Source organism: Dendrobates tinctorius, unplaced genomic scaffold (genome assembly GCF_039654945.1).
Source record: "Dendrobates tinctorius isolate UK_male_01 unplaced genomic scaffold, ASM3965494v1 ptg000250l, whole genome shotgun sequence".
Classification (NCBI taxonomy): domain Eukaryota; kingdom Metazoa; phylum Chordata; class Amphibia; order Anura; family Dendrobatidae; genus Dendrobates; species Dendrobates tinctorius.
In genome coordinates, this window is record NW_027361917.1 from 60,459,664 (window position 1) to 60,472,889 (window position 13,226).

General features: G+C 45.3%; 1 long non-coding RNA gene across 2 annotated transcripts; it reads right to left on the bottom strand.

Annotated features, from left to right (window-relative positions):
• Positions 1 to 301: 301 nt before the first annotated feature.
• On the bottom strand, positions 302 to 11,841 carry LOC141063384 (uncharacterized). Of its 2 annotated transcripts, none has more exons than XR_012224872.1 (3): positions 11,723 to 11,841; positions 3,636 to 3,783; positions 302 to 1,466 (listed from the first exon to the last, which is right to left on the bottom strand). It is a non-coding gene; the product is annotated as an uncharacterized lncRNA (long non-coding RNA). The 2 variants fall into 2 exon arrangements; XR_012224871.1 differs by lacking the exon at positions 11,723 to 11,841 and adding an exon at positions 8,291 to 8,338.
• Between the last annotated feature and the right edge of the window lie 1,385 nt (positions 11,842 to 13,226).

Here is a 13,226-nt window from a genome sequence, read left to right on the forward strand (position 1 = left end):
GCCACTCACCATCTTGGTGGACTCTTCAAAGTTTTGTAGGATGGTACATATGTCTGACATCCATGTCCACTCCAGAGGTTTTATGTGTGGAGTCTGAACTGAATATCGACGGTCTTGTTGATGCTGGTAGTCAACAACTGCCCTCTTCTGCTCACAAATCCTTTCCAACATGTGCAGTGTTGAGTTACAATGTGTGGGAACATCACACACCAGTCGGTGAGCCGGAATCTGCAAATGCTGAATAAGCTAAACCTATAGAGAACACCAGAGTCAATAACTGCCCCAAGAAAAAATCTTGTTTTTATCTAAAAAACATTTATTTTATTGAAAATTTCACAAGACATAATACAAAAAAATATATATATATGAATGAGTATACTCCTGAGGTGGAGAAATTTATAGTGAGCATAACAGGTTTAAATTGGGCACCTGTAAATAAGAAACACCTTAAATAGTGAGTTTCAAGTTAAATAACTAGATGAAATGGGGTAAAAAAGGAACTATCCCTCTAGTCAATAACCGCTGTTACCAATAGTAAAAATACATCTTATACACAGTAAAAAGGTCAGTCAGCGATCAAATTAGCAGGGAAGTTACCGGGGTAGAGAAACAATCCTCTCAAATGTGTGTACCCTGGTTCACAAGAACCAATACAAGCCCACAAGACATAACAGACAAAAAAAAGTCAATGAAATAAAGTGCTATTTATAGTGCCATAAGATGAAACTCCTCACCCATGTGGGATCCTGATACGCCACACCAGTGCCCGACGCGTTTCGCCCTACAGGCCTTCCTCGGGGGGCTATATGGTGGCTGTTAATCACACCCGCATTTATATAAGGGAGCAAAGTCAGGGAATGTGGCGCTCGCCATCTTTGAGGGGCCACACACCGGCATTCCCGGAACCTGCTGAACGCCAGTACAGGGGCCATTGCCATGGCTGCTTGGACGCTCAGCGGAGCCGTACGGATGCCTTTGGAGACGCGGGAGGCGGCGAGCCAACGAGCAAGTGCGAGATTTATTAACCCTGCAACCCTCAGTGCAAACATAGTAATACTGGATTAAGATGCATGGATGTATCAACAGCGCTGGAATCATTTTAACCCCTTCTTATTATCCTTCAATCAAGCTCTCTTCTAGTCACTATTAACAGGGTTTACACGCAACTTTATGTCTTCACCCAAACGGGTGTGATAGTAGTATACAGGGGCCAATTAGCATATAGATAAGTTATTAAATGATACCACACAATATTCAATAAATACAAAAAATAATAATTAGTGATACAAGAAACTCCAACAATGATATAGAGAGCCAAACTTTTTCCAGTACTGTAACCGCATCATCCAGTGCTGTTTTTCTTCTTTGTTTTCATTTTTCTTTTTTCTTTTCTCTTTACTTCCCAACAAAAGTGCAATCATATGACCATGATTCAATGTCAGCAGGGGGTAAACTCATTATAACAACTAATTAGACAATAATAAAATAAAATTAAAATATACACAACATGCAGATGAAAAATTAAAAACAGAAACTGAGGATTGACTAAAGAAACGGTGTAAATGACAATTGTTCATTGAGTCCAAAAGGGGACATTGTACCCAGGGTTACTATCCAGCGACATTCAAGCTGTGCCAGTGCTTTTTTAAAATTTCCACCCCTGGCTCCGCAATGTATGCAGTCTATACCTCAAACCAAGAAGCCAGCTGGATTTGAGCCATGGCACAGCTTGAAATGTCTAGGGACCACTTTCAAGGAAGAGATATCCTTGGAATTTTTAGACGCCACTATGTCTCTCACGTGTTCGCGTGTGCGAACACGGAGCTCTCGAGATGTCAAACCTATATAAATTAATTTACATGGACATAGTGCATAATACACTACAAATCTTGTACTACATGAAATATAGGACAATATTTGATATTCATTCTTGCCATCTGCTGACATAAATGTGGTTGCTCGACAAATATTTGTGCAAGCTCGACATGAGCCACAAGGAAAGAAACCCCATTTCTTCTTTTGTAGGTGTGATCCAAAGAAATCCTTCTCGGGGGCCCCCACATAGTGGCTCTTAACCAGGAGGTCCTTAAGGTTTTTGCCTCTTCTGGCTGTCATTAGTGGATGTGATGGTAGAATTTGTTTCAAGGACGGGTCAGTCTGAAGTACTGACCAATGCTCCTGCAAGATCTGGTGCATACTATCCCACTGATCATTAAATATGGAGATATATCTTAAAGGAAAATCCTTTCTACCATTTTTGCTACTGCGACCAGATCCGGCAAGAAGTTGGTTGCGGGGAGTCCCCCGAGCCCGACAATAGCCTTTTTTAATGCAGCAGTTGCTATAACTGCGCTCACTGAATCTGGAGCTTAGGTCACGAGCCTGGCCCTCGAAGGCCTCATCGGTGGAGCATACTCGTTTCATTCTCTAGAATTGCCCAATGGGCACTGCTTGTATGGTGGATGGGGTATGGGCGGACGTTGCATGTAAAAGTGAGTTGACCGATGTTTCCTTCCGGAAAACATCGGTCTGAACTATACCACCCACATCCACCATTATTTTAATGTCCAAAAAATCTATTTCATGAGAACTAATTTTCAATGTAAGTTTGATGTTTAAATCATTTCTATTGAGCTCACCAATGAAGTTCAAGAAGCCAGACTCGGTCCCCTGCCAAATAATAAAAACATCATCGATGAATCTGAACCAGCACTGCGCCTGGGAAGTGGCCTGCACGCCACCCCCAAAAATGCCCCTCTTCGAGTGGCCTAAAAAGAGGTTAGCATAAGATGGTGCACAGGCCACGCCCATCGCTGTGCCGTGTTGCTGCAAAAAAAAACGGTCTTTGAAATTAAAAAAATTGTGTGTTAAAACAAATTCAAGAAGCTCCAGAATCAGTGAGCATAATGCAGAATCATAACTACTCGAGCTCAGGAAGAATCCCACTGCCTCCAGCCCGTCCACATGCCTAATACTCGTATAGAGTGATTCAACGTCCACTGTTGCTAAGTGCATGTCTGGATCAATTACCAAACCGTCGATCTTCCCCAGGACGTCCATTGTGTCCCTGACATTGGAGGGCAACATCTCAACCAAAGGTGGTAAATAATAGTCAATAAACTTACATACAGTGTCACATAGCCCTCCAATGCCAGAGACAATCAGACGCCCCGGGGGGACGGTGGGATTTTGCACCTTAGGCAACAGATAGAATGTAGGAATAATTGGATTATCCACCAAAAGCCCATCACAGATTTTCCTGGGTGTAATCCCCTGTGTAACTGCCTCATCCAAGATTTGAAACAATTGAACAGAAAATTTCTGAATCGGATTCTCCGGTTACTGAATATATGCTTCCCAATCTCTAAATTGCCGGAATGCCTCCCTCTCATACATAGCAGAAGACCAAAGTACCACGTTTCCCCCCTTATCAGCCTGTTTAATTACTACACCTTTAAGTTCTCTCAGCTCCCTAATGGCATCACGTTGTGCCTTAGTCAGATTCACATGCTCCATCCTGACAGGGAGTTTTTTCAAATCTTCCAAAACTAGTTTATTAAAGATATCTACCTGAGGGCAGGTAGAAAAGGAGGGAAACGTGGTTGACCTAGGATTAAGAAAAGTCAGAAAATTACCTGCATTTGAGGGAGGCATTCCGGTTTCCAATTCTTCCAAGAATGGCTTCGTGTTCCTGAGTTGAACTAAATTCATTGCTGCCATCAGGCCTCAGATGCAGCTTTCGCAAAACCACCTTCCTTAGAAAGAGTTGGATATCCTTCATTGCTAGGAAGAAATTGAACTTATTAGAGGGAACAAAAGTCAAACCCTTACTTAACACATCCATTTGGGGTTGCGTGAGAATGTGATCCGATAAATTTATTGGGATTTGGATGTTTCGCCCCCAGCAGTTCGCCCCGGGTACATTTCGCCCCTGCACATTTCGGCCCCAGCATTTGGCCCCCAGTAGGTTTTGCCCCCGCACATTTCACCCCCGCACATTTCGACCCCAGCAGTCCCCAGCAGTTCGCCGCCAAATATTTCACCCCCAGCAGTTCGCCCCCAGATGTTTCGCCCCCAGCAGTTCGCCCCCAGATGCTTTGCCCCCAGCAGATTGCGCCCGGATGTTTCGCCCCCAGCAGTTCGCCCCCGGATGTTTCACCCCCAGCAGTTCGCCCTTGGATTTTTCGCCCCCAGATGTTTTGCCCCTAGCAGTTCACCCCCGGATTTTTCGCCCCCAGCAGATTGCCCCGGCAGTTTGCCCCTGGATGTTTTGCCCCCAGCAGTTCGCCACCAGATGTTTCACCCCCAGCAGTTCGCCCCAGATGTTCCCCCCCAGCAGTTCGTCCCCGGATGTTTTGCCCCAAGCAGTTCGTCCCCGGATTTTTCGCCCCTGGATGTTTCGCCCCAGTAGTTCGCCCCCGGATGTTTCTCCCCTCAGCAGTTCACCCCCAGATGTTTTGCCCCCAGCAGTTCGCCCCCGAATGTTTCACCCCCAGCAGTTCACCCCCGGATATTTCACTCCCAGATGTTTCACCCTCAGCAGTTTGCCCCCGGATGTTTCGCCCCCAGCAGTTCACCCCCGGATGTTTCACCCTCGGATTTTTCACCCCCGGATGTTTCGCCCCCAGCAATTCGCCCCCGGATGTTTCACCCCCAGCAGTTCACCCCTGGATGTTTCGCCCCCATCAGTTCGACACCGGATGTTTTGCCCCTGGATTTTTCGCCCCGGCAGTTCGCCCCCGATGTTTCGCCCCCAGATGTTTCGCGCCTGGATTTTTCACCCCCAGCAGTTTGCCCCCGGATGTTTCACCTACAGCATTTTGTCCCTGGAAGTGTCACCATCTGATGTTTTGCCCCTAGCATTTTGACCCCAGATGTTTCACCCTCAGCTTTTGGGGTCAACATACAGGGAACAAAACATCTAGGGCTGAACATACCTGGGGTAAAATATACAGGACCCCAATTGCTGGGGATTCTTGTGGCTGCCTTTTCAGCAGCTCTATTGGCTGGCCTTAAAGGAGTATTATCACCCTAGAACACAAAAAAACTGACATACTTACCTGTCACAGCTGCAGCTCTTGGGTCCCGGAGTGCAGTCTAGCGGTTCCCCGTGAAGTCTTCTCCTGCATCTGGCTGTCTTTTCATCTTGCCTCGATCACTGATCCATGAAGCATGAAGAATGCCACGGCAGTGAGGCCGAAAGTCTCCTGGCCGCTCACTGACATGACGTCATTCCTGCCCCATTCATCAGTCAGTCCAGGGGGCAGGATGCCTCTCCTGTCACCAAAACACTGCTGCACATGCGCAGTGCCGTGATGAGATCAAGCAGAAGAAGAGGACGCTGGAAAGAAGGAGAGGACTCGTGGTGGCCTCCGGATCCAGCATGGCGATCGCCAGCCCACACAGTCAGGAGAAGATCAGGCAAAGATGAGCAGAAGACCTCTAGGTAAGTACCAGGAGGGCAAGATCGGCAGCATGCTTACCACAACATGATTGCTGAAAGCATGCTGCCTTATTTTGCTGTTCGGCATGAAAATACCCCTTTAATGCAGGCTATGTATGGAAGCAACGGGACTGTTGACTGACTACAGGATTAATCCCACCAACCATCTCTGCAGAACTGAGATATTGGCTTTGCTGAACTAAAGTGGTGGTTAACCACCTTCTAAAGAACCTCTTTATCAGGTTTTCAGAAGGGGGGGTTGGGATTAGCCCTCACAGAACACTCTGCCAGTACACCAAAGAATGGAGCAGCAGGTAAAAGTGGTATTCTCACTTCAAGATCCCTTTTTCTGTTGATGCCCATTCCTAAGATTAGGCCAAGAATAGGGTCCAGTTGTATTCTGCATTCAACCAGCTGTTTATCAGCAGCTTTCAGCACCAACAACACGGACAAGTGACTGGAAGCTGCAGCCATAGCTCTCCATGATTTCAGTGAGATCCAGGGAAGATGTGGCAGCGCTCGGTAAAGAGCTGATCCACAGTGACATGCCTTATACAGCGGCATGCACTGCTCTGTGCAGAGAAATGCATGTTCTGGACGGGACTCGTTGTGTGCATCTGGTCTTTCAGTAACAAACGGCCCTTTGTGGACAACCATTAAATTGGTGTGGCCCTTGGTGAATATGAGTTTGACACCCCTGATCTAAGACAAGTGACCATCATTTTACTGTCATGTACTAGTGGTGTTACACTTAATGGCTTCTTTTTGTCATCCATTACATATCATACTATATCTAGTGGTGAGCAAACCCGATCTGGAAAGTTCAGGTTTCGTATCGAACATTGCCTGCTCGGGTTCCACCACACCGACCCAAAACAGGCAATGTTTGGAGTTTGCTCATCAAAAATGAAAATCGCTTCTCTCCCCTTTGCCGAGGTCCCTACCTGTGTGGAGAGTCTTCTTAACCAAGGGAATCCCTAGCTAGGCATAATGAAAGGGATTCCCCCGGGTACGATGACATATTCAGACAATATGGAAGTGCATGGAAGAGGATTGAAGAGGACCCTCCGCGTCTGTTGGTACCTCATAGAACCATAGGAAAAAGGATGATCACAAGGCAATTATTTGTGTGTTTAAAAATATAATTTTTATTGAAACAAATTCATTAAAGCCATACTGCCAAAACTGGGGAAGTAGGAGAGTACAGATACACTCTGTACAAATCCAGGAAGAGACGGCTACCACAAAAATGGATAAACATAGGGACTGCCAACAATATATTGCAGCTACAAGGGGCAGAACTGAAAAAGCCCTAATAATAAACTACTACAAATATTAATATAGCCATAATTATATCGCAAGCTGTATAGGCCACATCACAGATTATGATCTAGATGTCAACCATAAAACAATGCCGCTTGCCTGGCAATAACCATCATACCCATAATTACAATAATACTCCGCAAATAGAATCAGATAACCGTGGTCACTTCTAGTCCGCGTGACTGGAAGTAACGCTCACCACCCAGATGTAACGTGTCACATCCGGGTGGTGAGCATCACTTCCGGTCGCACGGTATACCACGCTGCAGCTGGGAGATATAAATAATGGAGACACATGGTTGGTAGCAGGCCCTTTGAGAAAGGAGCCGAAACGCGCGGCTCCTCCTAGTCCAGGAGGTAGCGGCACCCTGTATAAAAGATATCCAAAGGTAATTTTACCTAATTATATTAAAAAACACACTCCCCTTGAAAAACCAAATGCGAAACGCGCGATGGGGTACCGCCACTACTTAAGGTAATGTAGCAACACTTTTTCTTTTATATATCTTCCTTATACCTTAGCTTTCAAATCTCTAATATGTACTCTGGTCATTTCTCCCACATGGATTAACTTTTCTCTACCTGGAGTTGCATATTTTTTCTTGGACACGTAGGCTAGTTTCACACTAGCGTTACTGGGTGCAGCGCAGGGTCGGCGCTAAGCTCCGCCCCGGCTGTGCCTCCTCCGGCCAGCTCCTCCGATCGCATGACGCTGCATGCAATCAGCATACCCTATACTTATCGTTGGGTACGCTGGTCGTGCGCTGGTACACTTTTGCCCGTGCACCCGCCCTTTTTTCGCTGCGCCGACGTGCACCAAATGCACTGTGTTTTTCATATTCTTGTGCGCTCGGTGCAGCGCAAAAAGGGGGGCGGATGCACGACAGAGAATTTTGGGATGAATTCACAATAAATTTTCCTAGTCAGAAGCATCCGTTGTTCATATCTCACATTAAAAACTCACATTTTGCTTCAGATTTTCTGATTTTATAACAGAAACGTTAAATTGAAGCAAAATCTGGTGTGAAGGAGCTAAACAATAGTTTTTTCTACGACATGTATTGTCCCAGTGGAAAATGATATATTCCAGTTTAAAAATGCTTCCAAGATTCAAAAATGTCACATTTTCAAAGTCGTGAAAGGAATAATGGCAGCAGAAACTAGCAAAATGCAGAATTCCATGATAATAAAAGGTTTGCATCAGGAAAAACGAGCAAACATGTAAGAAGTATTTGTGAAAAAAAGCATACTAACTCAACGGTTCATTAGGTCGGGGTCATATGCAGCGTAAATGTCTAAATCCCATCCACATGCTCATGAAAAAATGGACAGTTAAAAAAATGACATGCAGTGCAACGGTGGCGTACCTACCATGTAGGCAGGGGACGCCACTGCCACCGGGCCGTCAGGGGCCTGCCGCCAAGGGGTGTAATGCGCCCATGAACAGCTGGCCCCTTGGATCTATCATGCTCTAGTAGGTGCCTGTCTCCTTCTGGAGCATGGCAAGGATAAATTAATACTCACTGCCTGCTGCTGCGCTGCTTTCCTCACTCTGCTTCGATGCAGATCCTGAGACGTGAGCAATCACATGATTGCATACATTATTCCAGGTCCTGTATCAAAGCAGCATGTGGCAGCAGGTGGTGAATATTAATTAACCCCCTGCCATGCTCCGGTATGTGACCGACACCTACCGGGGCATGGTGTACACTCCTCCAAGCACTAATTCAGCATTGGAACTTCATTTCAGGCTGTTGGCAGGGGGCATGGCTAAAGGGGCAGGACAGAGGTTAGGGGACATGTTAATGAATCCTTAAGGTCCATTCACATGCACTAAGTAGTTGCAGCAGACGATCTGCAGCTAATTTATAGCAGAAAATTCTACACTAAAATTGACATCTAAACAATAAATGTCTCAGCCACAGCGCTGGCGCTACAGTCTACTCAGCAGCAAAATATTAGGATAATACCACAAAATTAGTCCAAATAAGTAAATAAATAAAAGTTTTAATATTTGCGCTCAGAGATAGAACTGTATAGATGCTAGACTCCCCCTTGCAGTAGAGGTGAAAAACTGAGTTGCAAACCTGAAAACAGTGTTAAGAGTCAGGCAACGCCCACTTGACACTTTGCCATAAACTTCAAAAATAAAAGAATAAAAAGATACAATTCAGATTATCTGTATACACCACATGTGCAGAGTTCACCATGGAACTATAAAAAGAAGAAACTGTCCATAGAAAAAAAGAGAGATTACCTTGAGGTTAGCTGCTTTGAACAAATAGTGCTTAGCAGTCCAGGTCCTGTGGAGAGGAGGTTCCAATAGAACGGTAGCGATAATTCGTATAAAATCCAAGATGTAGTCACCATATGAAAAGAAGGGATTGATGCTTTGGGTTACGGACGCTGTCCCGGCCGGAGACAAGCGTCCTATCTGCAGTGCGCCCGCCTAGGCTGAAGGCGGTAGCGGCGCACGTAGAGTAAAGCTGACAAGGTCCGCAGGACCTTGCGTGACGTCACAGTCACATGATGACTCACGTGACTAGCTATGGAGAGCGGTCAAGCTCAAAAAACATCCAACGAGTTTCTGAATCAACGGATTCCTTCTTCAGGGTGGTGTATACAGATAATCTGAATTGTATCTTTTTATTCTTTTATTTTTGAAGTTTATGGCAAAGTGTCAAGTGGGCGTTGCCTGACTCTTAACGCTGTTTTCAGGTTTGCAACTCAGTTTTTCACCTCTACTGCAAGGGGGAGTCTAGCATCTATACAGTTCTATCTCTGAGCGCAAATATTAAAACTTTTATTTAAAATTGACATCTAGTGATACAATTTTGATGCAACAACTTTGTCCTCTGGCTGTGATTGACAATGGCTGGATACCTGCAAATCATGGTTGGTGTGGACAAGGTTACCACTCTGCTTATGAACATGGCAGACCACTGTATCTTAAAGGCAGGACTTCTCCTTTGAAGCTGAGCAGAAAATCAGACTGCAACTAAAAAACTGAGGCATAGTTGGAATCAGTAGGCCTCACCCTACATTACACTATCCTCAAAGTTTCCCTTTAAGGTAAAATAATCACATAGTAATCTATATCAGCACTTTGTAATAGATAATTTTTCACATTTGTGCAACATAAACTTTGCAATAATTCTATATAATGGAAATGTTAAATGCTTACCAGAGTCATGCAGAAGGAACTGCTGCTGGATACCATCAATATTGATCCCCTGGTACTCCTGGGGAATAACAAGTTGATCAAAGGTTTGGGGCAACCTTGAATTATTGCCAAGTTGCCTTGATAATCCTATTGTTCTCTTCAGTGTTGCTTTCTTTGGGAGAAGTGCTACAACATTAGAATGGGCTCCTGAAATGACTTCTGGGAGAATCTGTTGTGGTGTCTCCTGTGTTGTCCTTGCCCTGGTGACCGCCTCATTGACAAGTCGGATTGCTTCAGGTCTTGCTACTTGTGCTGCGTGGTTGTGGGGATTGGTTACTTTCACCACTTCACCAGATGTTTCATTAGTCCAAACACGTCCCTTGCAAGTCAACTGTTTTTCACACACCCAGATGGAATAGACATCTTCAGCTGTTCGTTTGGAAAATACGTAAATGTGATTCTCGTAGACCAACTTCTTCTTCCCACGTTTGGATAGAATTGAATTCATACTTGCAGAAAATGAATTGCTGTGGAAACTGACTGATTTTTGGTGCTAGTACACCTCTTTCTTTGTAGAGATTTTAGACACTGCTATATTCTGATGTAAAGATGGAATAAAAGCTAGTCTAATGTAACTTGCAGGACACCTGACATGAAAATTGTTACATCTGCAACAAAACTTGCAAAAAAGCAGGTCAGTGCTGGGTCAGGTAAAAGATCACAAAATGTTTTGAGTTTAGAGTGGTTTACATTCCCCACCTAAATCAGGCCTCATTCACACTGCATTTTTTTAATCCGTTTATTTTTTTCGTGGTATGTTTTGTAACACAAAAACATTTTAGAAATGTTTTGGAAAATGTCTTGTTAAAATTGCGGGCAAAATGCAATCAGTTGTGAAGTTTACAGATGGAAACAGTTGATTTAAAATGTCACAAAAGTGCAGCACTCTGTACAGTACTTTTGTGACATGTGAATTGATGACAGACGGGAATTCATGAACCACAAGGACAAACTGGCGAAATATCCAAACACAAAATTCTGGGGGCAAAACAGGGTACACACATCCGGGAGCAAACTACCGGGGGTGAACTGCTGGGGGCAAAACATCCGGGGGCAAAACATCTGGGGGCGATCTTCCGGGGGCAAAAAAATCCGGGGGCGAAACATCCAGGGACAAAATGCTGGGGCGAAAAATCCGGGGGTGAACTGCCGGGGGTGAAAAATCCGGGGGTGAAAAATCCGGGGGGGGAACTGCTGGGGCATCCGGGGGCGAAACATCTGGGGGCGAACTGCCGGGGGCAAAAAATCCAGGGGCGCAACATCCAGGGGCAAACTGGGGGCGAAACATCCGGGGGCGAACTGCTGGGGGTGAAAAATCCAGGGGCAAAACATCCGGGGGTGAACTGCTGGGGGCGAAACATCCGGGGGGCGAACTGCTGGGGGCAAAACATCCGGGGGGCGAACTGCTGGGGGCGAAACATCCGGGGGCGAACTGCTGGGGGCGAAACATCCGGGGAGAACTGCTGGGGGCAAAAAATCTGGGGGCGAAACATCTGGGGGCGAACTGCTGGGGGTGAAACATCCGGGGCGAACTGCTGGGGGTGAAAAATTCGGGGGGCGAACTGCCGGGGGCGAACTGCTGGGGGCGAAATGAACGGGGGCGAAGTGTGCGGGGGCGAATCCTCCTGGGGGCGAACTGATAGGGGCGAAATGTGCGGGGGCGAAATGTACCCGGGGCGAACTACTGGGGGCAAATTGCTGGGGGTGAAACTTCCTAAAACCAAATTTATTACCTCCAAATGACTTTTGATTTCTTTTCTTTTGATTGAGGAGGGGTCATTTTTCTCTTCATCTGTGCCTTGCCCTTTTTAGAGCCAAATCTGTTGTTTCCCAGCCTCTCCCCAAAAGATCCCGGCAGAGAGGAGCCAGATGCCACATCCTCATCAACAGATGAAGCAGATGAATATGAATTATGATGAACTTTGGGATTAGAGCGAGATGGCCCCTGGCTTCGTTTCCATCTGTATACTCTATTATTAGCAAAATCTGCCACATCTCTCTGATATTTTTTGCTTTTAGAGGTCACAATATCTTGTTCCCACTTAGTAAAGTCATCTTCCAGTTCCTTATTAAATTTAGCTAAGGACTGGGTAGTTAATTTCTCACGCAATTCCATCTGGATGCGACCAATCTCATTCTCTAGCTCACTTAGGGTAGCCTCGTTTGATTTTGTTAAGAGTTCCATGTACCCCTTTGAACAAGCTCTCCTCCCATTGTTTCCTAAAGGTCTCATCACTAATCGAAAAAGATGGGAACACCTGCACCCGGAGTCCTCTTGGAATGAGCCACACTTTGATCTCCACCAAATACCTCATTCAATTTACTAAGCCACGCTTTCTCACGTGCTTTTTGATACATGTGGTCAGGCTGATGCGCTGTGAAAAGCCACAGATGCAATATTAGTGCAAAGAGAGAAATCATGCCTACCAATAATCATTTATCAGTGCATAACCAACATTAAAGGGCAACTCTCAATAATAATGCTAAACCTACAGAGAACACCAGAGTCAATAACTGCCCCAAGAAAAAATCTTGTTTTTATCTAAAAAAAACATTTATTTTATTGAAAAATTCACAAGACATAATACAAAAATATATATATATATGAATGAGTATACTCCTGAGGTGGAGAAATTTATAGTGAGCATATCAGGTTTAAATTGGGCACCTGTAAATAAGAAACACCTTAAATAGTGAGTTTCAAGTTAAATAACTAGATGAAATGGGGGCAAAAAAGGAACTATCCCTCTAGTCAATAACCGCTGTTACCAATAGTAAAAATACATCTTATACACAGTAAAAAGGTCAGTTAGCGATCAAATTAGCAGGGAAGTTACCGGGGTAGAGAGACAATCCTCTCAAATGTGTGTACCCTGGTTCACAAGAACCAATACAAGCCCACAAGACATAACAGACAAAAAAAAGTCAATGTAATAAAGTGCCATTTATAGTGCCATAAGATGAAACTCCTCCTCACCCATGTGGGATCCTGATACGCCACACTAGTGCCCGACGCCTTTCGCCCTACAGGGCTTCCTCGGGGGGCTGTATGGTGGCTGTTAATCACACCCGCATTTATATAGGGGAGCAAAGTCAGGGAATGTGGCACGCGCCATCTTTGAGGGGCCGTGCATGCGCAGACGGTCTCTGTAGTCTCGCCACGTCACTTCCGGCAATCCAGGAACCCGCTGAACGCCAGTACAGGGACCATTGCCATGGCTGTACAGACACTCAGCG